The 6,839-nt window shown below is 36.1% G+C and overlaps 1 non-coding gene across 1 annotated transcript; it reads right to left on the reverse strand.

Moving 5' to 3' along the window:
- Positions 1-2,685: 2,685 nt before the first annotated feature.
- On the reverse strand, positions 2,686-2,759 carry LOC140153868 (small nucleolar RNA SNORD36). Its single transcript, XR_011859200.1, has one exon. It is a non-coding gene; the product is annotated as a small nucleolar RNA SNORD36 (small nucleolar RNA).
- Positions 2,760-6,839: the final 4,080 nt, after the last annotated feature.

Consider the following 6,839-nt stretch of genomic DNA (forward strand, 5'->3'; position numbering starts at 1 on the left):
CTTTTTTCCTGGATTGTAGGTCAGACCCCTGAAAATGACGCATCTACAAAGCATGACGGCGGACAGCTGGCGCTAAATGGATGGTTATAGCGCCATCATCATTCCATTTTTCTCATTCGCATGGGACCGCCGCAAATTGGCGGATTTAGATTGAGATTGAGAGGAAAAACGAAAAGAAACAAATCAGGCTACAATAAATCCTGTTAAGGTTGGCCCAGCTTCTGGCCTTATCTGGCTTCCCTTTCACATGTTCTTCCCTTCATGTAGTCCTCTTGGTAATAAAATCTTCTTCTATTGATAACTTCAATTTAGCACGTGTTTCTAACATAAAATACCTTGGTGTCGTTTAGTGGATGATTGTCTTACGTGGAAGCAACATTCAACACATGTATCTAATACTAGGATTCTGTATAGTTTCAAACGTTTCTTGCCTTATAAGACTTTGTTTTCACTGTATAATAGTCTTGTTTTACCTCATGATACACATTGTAGTATAATTTAGGGAGACAAAAATAACTCTTATTTGAATACCATTCATATCAAACAAATGAAAATTATTCGAATTTGCACAAATTCAGACTTTTTGGCTCATACTTCACCACTGACCTTGACAGGAATTCAATTTAAAGGCAGGGCCAGTCCTCTCTTGTGGACCTTTAATACCCTTAAATTATTTCAAGGCGCATCTCATCTCATTTTATCATTAAAACTTTATTTATTTTCCTTTGAAATCTTGTCTCCCTATAATATCGTCAATTATTTCCTTAAATATAACTTAAATCCATTTATAATCACCTATAAGCTGCCATCATGCATGGCGTTCTCATGTCTTGTGATGTCTTGTCTTTACATTATAGTCTTGTCTTCTATGTCTGTTTTTGTTTTGCACTGTCTTTATTTCTGGTAAATTTAGTATTTATATTAATAAAAACATTTAATAATTATAGATTCCCATTTATGTCGAGCATTGTTCTGTATGGTTCACCCACTTTCAGATCAAATACTTCTTTTCATTCTACTGCCTATGTATATATTTTGATTTGTCAGTAAAATAAAACTGAAATTGAAACTGATATTCCTTAGTATTTCTGTTATGTTAAACAGTAATGTTACAGTTACATTAAAGTATGTGCATATCCATATTTAATAAAAAGCTTCATATTTGATATGAGTATAAAACACTTCTTACGATATTCTAAATTTCAAGAGTATTTCATATGTATTTATTTTTGTTCCGTAGGAACGATATGCTCAGATTGATCAAAACACCCAGTACCAGTTCTCATCATATCCTGTTTGTAAAACTTGCTTGAAGCGTGAATTATATGTATGAGAAAGAGATTGTAAAGAGGTAAAATGCTGCCTCTCGTACACTAGGTTGTCAAATAGTTGCTTGGTTAAATAGTCATGAAAGTGAATGGAGGCCAGGAGATGTAGCAGAGACAATCACCTCAGTTTAGTATGTAACAAGGCATCTCATTGGTCCTGCTGTTTTATATCACAATGGCCGAGTTCTCAGTTCATTGACTCTTAATCTGTATTAACGTTATTGGATCTTGGGATGTGACAGCAAAGTAATGACAGAAATACAATACTCTCATACCCAAAGCCAACTAATATTTTTTACCATTTAAATTTTGTAACTTTACCTTGCAGAGATTCGGCTAAATTTATAAACTGGTATGATTTATGTGTATTTACTTTCACGAACTTGCCCTAAATGAACAGTGAGTGCACTGCCCTTTGGTGGGAGCTCAGTCAGCTCACCATACTACTAGTAAACTGCATACATGCACTACAGTATTTTTGTGAATGAAGATTGAAGTAAATATTCTAAAATACTTAGTTTGTAAATCATTTAAACCATGATATATCAAAAGTGTTTCATTAACACCGTTCACTATAAGATAATTCTTGAAAGTTCCACACAAGATTTCAAGTCTTCCACAGAATGTATCAAATTTAATTCTACTAATTCTAAGCCAGCATTCAGCATATACAGTTCTCTTTCTGGTTCTCTCTACTGGATATGCATTCAGCTAAAAAGACCTCAAGTTCATAAGGTCGTTGTCCGAACTGGGCTAGGTACGTTGTCATGACTAATGGATTCTACCACTTGTTTGTTACGCCAGTGCACCGGTCCCACAACATGCCATAACAACTGCTTTATTGCGTATTTCTACACCCCATGCAAGTAGTTCAGCTCAATTATATCAATGTTAATCGTTTCCATGAGTCAAGAAAGAGTAGATTTTGATTTATTTTCAACACCAGTAGGCCATAGCGGAACGTTGTCCTTTTTAAGGACTCTTCTTGTTTAATGTACTTGTTATCCTTGCGTATAATGTTCTAGTTATTACAGTTCGTACATATTTAGTCTATAATTGGTATCAGTATTTATATAATTTGTATTATATAGTGCGCACAAAAAGTATCCGAACACTTAAAACAAAAGCAATGTCTTAAAGACATTAAAACTAAATTCCAAAATGATGGAGAATGGCTCAATGCGATTTTACGTAAGCTGTAATGAAATTATGGTCGAGTTTCCAAAGTGACAAACTATTTCCTCCTTCAATGTTATTTCTGCTACCTTTTGTTACGGGTTCAATAAAGTCTCACCGATGAACGCTCACTCCGCTGTGTTCAATATCTGCGTGCTTCGTGCGAATAGTGAATTCAAATTTTCGTCACTTTTAAAAAGCTCTCGTGTTTTTTTTCAAATTGCTTTAAGGAAAATAAAGTCGCATCGTACCGAATGAGGTATCAAAATACGCAGAACAAAATTCTCCATTTACGACTACTTTATTTTGTAATTTAGTTTCAGTGTGTTTAAAAAATGGTTTTTGTTTTAAGTGTTCGGATACTTTTTTTTTTTTTATGATCTTGTCATCTTTTTGAATAGCTGACTTTAAAAGCATTACTTATTTTATAAAAGTAGTTTGAATTTAATTGAATTGATTCGGGAAGGAAAATAATCAAGGCCAATTATGATTCATATCCTTTTAAATAGCTGAAGTTGAATATATTCCAGGATAAACATGTAGACGTGCAAACCGAGCGAATCTACAAGAAATTGTAACTGATCAGTCTGCGCATAAAATAGTTTTCAGTTAAGCAGTCTTGTTACACAGTTAAAGACTTTTATTTTTGGAATACATCCTCTTGACAATGAAGCCGACTTTACACCAAATAAGGTACACCATTTTTATGGTGATGTTGTGTGTGTTACCATGGATTATCATCTCATCAGAGGCAAGGATTGCGGAAAGTACTGCCAAGTCTGAAGCTGGTCGTCAACAGATGATACTACAGAGCAAGCATATTAATGTATGTATAGTAAAGACAGTGGTGGTGACAGCCAAAAATAAAGCCCTCACTTTTTTTTGACCTGTCGTGAATTTAAAACCTGATCATCTTATAAACTTTTACAGGTTTAGTTTTCGTACGTGGACGTAGTACATGAACGTGTAACGTCATTATAATGTGCTCCAACCACAGGAACCACAGCATTGAGCATGTTAAGCGTTATTTTCGTGAGCATTGCTTTAATTGCCAGAATAAAGTACTAATAGTACTTCGAAAGTCCACTACGTTTCATTCTATGAAAATTAACAAAACATTATATTGACGTCACGCATTCAAGATGTTAAGGTACCGCGTCAACGTACGAACAAATATTTTATATATTTGTCCTGTTAGTACCATAAATTTATTAGTATCTACATCCAAGCAAGTCGTAGTTTGAAATTAAGTGGAAGATGAAACAAAGTCTGGATTCACCAACAACAACGCCTCCCATTACCATAAGGTAACTGCTTCCATATTAACCCAAACCCTAACCTTTAACCCTATAGTCTATACATAGATGAAGTTGATTTTTTTTACATTTAACCATTAACTGGAAAAGCAAATAATAATAATATAATATCACAAAATTAAAACAACACAGGTTTTGCAAGTTGAGTTTTGGAGAATTTATTTGGTCTCCTAAAACACTATTATATTACTTAAGCCTCGTGTGTTAAACAACATAGGGCGTCCAGAATGCAAAATGTGAAATCATAGTTCAACTCACCTAGTCTTCTATTCTTCAAATTGACCGCACGAACTGATTAGGCGGTAAATAGATAGTCATGGTTGCACTTTATAAGAGGCTCATATTTGTGCAAATATTAAAAACAATTCGGTCGTACTTATTTGACTTTATGTAAATCATAAAATTGCCAATTTTTATACCAAAAGTGACCTGAGAAGAGGTCATTGTTATAATACCAGAGGCTCGAAAATGAGATACATATTTCCAGTAAATGCCTGAAAGGTCAAATGTAACTGATCTACTGAGTACTCCTTCTGAGGTTGGAAGAGGGGGAGGGGCGAGGATTCAAAAGGAACTGATTTGGCATGAAATTACACTACACTTGTAACGACTCGAATGACTCGACTCATGTAGGTACTCGAGACACGACTGGAATCTCAAATTCAAAATGACTCGGGCTCAGGTAAATAACAAGTAAAATTCTTTTCATCTGGGAGGGCAGCACCATTGTTGTTGCCCACGCAGTTGAAAAGATCTCAAGTGCTATTTATCTGCCTGCTCGGGCTCAATTTTTATGACTCGAGTCACAAGTCGTCAATGACTCATTTCGAGACGCCCAAATGTGTCGAGTCGACTCAAGACATCAGATGAATCGGACTCGACGGTAATAATTATATTTAATTTACTTAGGATGCGCAGCACAGCGTCATCATCCCTATATCTTCGTGTCAAAAATTGCCGTGATAGTACAGCGAATCCTCTCGTTTTTCAACAGCTACGCATGGCGATTTTGTTCGAGATAGGCCGAGCGACTCAAGCTAAGCATACCATTTACACCATACGACTATCATATGAGATTCTATTCTACACATTCTCTAGTACCCCATAGGATGTTGCTATTACAAGAAAATTCGATTTGTTTTCAGGTAAAACCCAGGTTTTGTTTTTAATACACTAGCTTGAAATGCAATACACTAATTAGCGGCCTTTGCTGTTTGCTGTGGATATATTTTACTTCATTTTATGCCTCACGATTTTTAAATCGTAAATCAAAATTGTGATATATTTAATTTTGAGAATTACAATTATATAAAGGAACACATTTAGCCCATTCACCTAAGATCCAGGTGCTTGTATGGAATATTCAATCACAAGTCTATACAAGTCTATAACACAATGCATATGTAAACTTTCTTTATCTGTGTCAATAATAGAATATTGATTTCAATAGAATTGAATACATTTTGAGTTTGTACTTTACCACTGAGCGATCTAGTGATCGATTTCTAGCTAATCAGATACGACTCCTTTTCTTGCGTTCGATGAAATACCAATCGCTCGTCGCTCACCAACGGAGTATGGAGCTATATGAAAAAATATTGACACTGTGCGCAGTATACCTAATTCTGCTTTTTATTTACATGTATTGATCGAAGACCACTAAGGACGAACGAATTGTATTCAAAGTTGCAGTATTCAATACTGCAGTTCATCATTACGTTTATAAACATGCATGAATATTTAACGACTGGATGTGCAATAACTTGACTCGACTATCTTCGACTGTATGCAATGACTTGACTCAACCGGAATTATTGATAGATAAATGACTCGATTGGACTCGACTTTCAGACCCTAAGACCCTACAATCTCCGAGATTCGCGTCGACTACTAAAATGGTGATGTTGAAAGAATGAAACGAAAGAGTCTATTTTGAAAGAGTCAAGCATATCACGTCCCCGGGGGAGGCACTCCCTATCTGAAATGGCAGGGATGTGCCTCGGCCATGTTAAAAGTAGGGGCTTTCTGGTCAAATGTACAATTACAAAAATATGGGGTCATTCAGTACACAACCTGAATAAAAATGTGGTCATTCGGTATGAAACTTTAAATAAAGGGGGCCATTGGGGTAACAAACTGTAAAATTTGGGTCATTGGGTACAAGATTGCCAAAAAGGTGTCATTGAGTACACATAAATAAGTGCCAAAATTGCGAAAAAGAAACTTGGCCTCCTTGGGAACTTGAATCAATTAACAATTGGAAGAAACTGGATGATTGAATTTGAAAAATCCCCATTATTTCTCGAGGAGAACACAAATACCACCTAAACTTTGGGAATAAAAAGTGGGGTCATTGAGTACCTGATTTTTAAAAAAGGGGGGTCATTGGGTATTAGGCAGGACAATAACACAAAAACTTGCGGGGGTCATTGGGTACAAGCCGGTTTGAAATAGGGGGTCTATCCCGATACACATGATGCAGCTCCGTTATGGAAGTGCCCCCCGATCACGTCTAGAAACCAAGTTTGAAAGAACTAATTCCCCGTCGACTACCGTGACGTGACCAAACCATCAGCCAGATGTCTGTACCAATTCAACTGAAATCCAGTGAATGATTTCCAATGTAAAAGTTACAAATTCTAATTTATTTTTCTTTACACACCATAACACCATAACACACTGACATCTTATTTCTTTACTTGCTATATAGGTAAGGAGGCCCAGACAAGCCAATTCGCAGCCGTCTACTGCAACTGAGACATTAGCTCAGCAGGATCAGCAAACCAAAGGCAAGTGGAAATTTTACACATTTTCCATCGTTGCCGATTGAGCGTACTTAAGTGCTCCTAACGTTATTAAAGCTTTATTGTTTTTACCGTTTCAGCTTCATGTGAAAGCCAAATCTTGAGAGGACGCGATGGTCGGGACGGACGAGACGGGAGAGATGGAGACGACGGACAAGGTTTGTTTGTTTCTTTGTTAATTATAAACACAGCCAAATTAAAAAGTCGCCACTAGT

The sequence above is a fragment of the Amphiura filiformis genome, chromosome 5, assembly GCF_039555335.1.
Source record: "Amphiura filiformis chromosome 5, Afil_fr2py, whole genome shotgun sequence".
In the NCBI taxonomy this organism is placed as follows: domain Eukaryota; kingdom Metazoa; phylum Echinodermata; class Ophiuroidea; order Amphilepidida; family Amphiuridae; genus Amphiura; species Amphiura filiformis.